This window comes from Ovis canadensis, chromosome 12 (assembly GCF_042477335.2).
Source record: "Ovis canadensis isolate MfBH-ARS-UI-01 breed Bighorn chromosome 12, ARS-UI_OviCan_v2, whole genome shotgun sequence".
Taxonomy (NCBI): domain Eukaryota; kingdom Metazoa; phylum Chordata; class Mammalia; order Artiodactyla; family Bovidae; genus Ovis; species Ovis canadensis.
This window is the reverse complement of record NC_091256.1, coordinates 77475677-77477437: the sequence shown is the minus strand read 5'-3', so window position 1 is coordinate 77477437 and position 1761 is coordinate 77475677. Positions and strand designations below refer to the sequence as shown.

Here is a 1761-nt window from a genome sequence, read left to right as displayed (position 1 = left end):
CCTCCTTCCCCATAACATCTCTCTGGGTCATCCCTGTGCACCAGCCCCAAGCATGCTGTATCCTGCATCGGACATAGACTGGCGATTCGATTCTTATGTGATAGTATACATGTTTCAATGCCATTCTCCCAAATCATCCCACCCTCTCCCTCTCCCTCTCCCTCTGAGTCCAAAAGTCCGCTATACACATCTGTGTCTTTTTTGCTGTCTTGCATACAGGGTCATCATTGCCATCTTTCTAAATTACATATATATGTGTTAGTATACTGTATTGGTGTTTTCCTTTCTGGCTTACTTCACTCTGTATAATTGGCTCCAGTTTCATCCATCTCACCAGAACTGATTCAAATGTATTCTTTTTAACGGCTGAGTAATACTCCATTGTGTATATGTACCACTGCTTTCTTATCCATTCATCTGCTGATGGACATCTAGGTTGTTTCCATGTCCTGGCTATTATAAACAGTGCTGCGATGAACATTGGGGTACATGTGTCTCTTTCCATTCTGGTTTCCTCAGTGTGTATGCTCAGCAGTGGGATTGCTGGGTCATAAAGCAGTTCTATTTCCAGTTTTTTAAGGAATCTCCACACTGTTCTCCATAGTGGCTGTACTAGTTTGCATTCCCACCAACAGTGTAGGAGGGTTCCCTTTTCTCCACACCCTCTCCAGCATTTATTGCTTGCAGACTTTTGGATCTCAGACATTCTGACTGGTGTGAAGTGGTACCTCATTGTGGTTTTGATTTGCATTTCTCTGATAATGAGTGATGTTGAGCATCTTTTCATGTGTTTGTTAGCCATCTGTATATCTTCTTTGGAGAAATGTCTATTTAGTTCTTCGGCCCATTTTTTGATTGGGTCGTTTATTTTTCTGGAATTGAGCTGCATAAGTTGCTTGGATATTTTTGAGATTAGTTTTTTGTCAGTTGCTTCATTTGCTATTATTTTCTCCCATTCCGAAGGCGGTCTTTTCACCTTGCTGATAGTTTGCTTTGTTGTGCAGAAGCTTTTAATTTTAATTAGATCCCATTTGTTTATTTTTGCTTTTATTTCCAGAATTCTGGGAGGTGGATCATAGAGGATCCTGCTGTGATTTATGTCAGAGAGAGTTTTGCCTATGTTCTCCTCTAGGAGTTTTAAAAATATGGAACGCTTCACGAATTTGCATGTCATCCTTGCGCAGGGGCCATGCTAATCTTCTCTGTATCGTTCCAATTTTAGTATATGTGCTGCCAAAGTGAGCACTCCACCTCAGTCTTAATCAATCAGGATCTGCATTTTAGCAAGAGCCCCAAGTGATTTGTATGTGCTTGAGAATTTGAGAAGCAAAGTTATGGCTGTGAGTTGAAATCACGTGGGCTTGCTTTTGTTTTTTTTTTTTTTACTGTTCTTGGTGGCTGAGACTGTAAAGAATCTTCCTGCAATGCAGGAGACCCAGATTCGATCCCTGGGATGGGAAGATCCCCTGGAGGAGGGCATGACAACCCACTCCAGTATTCATGCCTGGAGAATCCCATGGACAGAGGAACCTGGCAGGCTACAGTCCATGGGGTCACAGAGTCAGACATGACTGAGTGACTAACACTTTCACACTATTCTTGCCTGATCTCTTTCTAGAGATGGGGTACATCCTGGACATGGGAATGTTTCTGAAGAGTCTTAGGTGATTCTAATGTGTCGCCTAGTTTCCGACTCACTGCCCTGAGTCACAGCTCTGGTGGTTTTAGTCTGTTGCAGCTTGTGGACACATGCTAAAATGC

The 1761-nt window shown here is 42.5% G+C and overlaps 1 non-coding gene across 1 annotated transcript; it reads right to left on the bottom strand.

The window, feature by feature from the left end:
* Positions 1 to 1139: 1139 nt before the first annotated feature.
* Positions 1140 to 1246, bottom strand: LOC138416723 (U6 spliceosomal RNA). The gene has a single exon (XR_011247839.1). It is a non-coding gene; the product is annotated as a U6 spliceosomal RNA (small nuclear RNA).
* Positions 1247 to 1761: the final 515 nt, after the last annotated feature.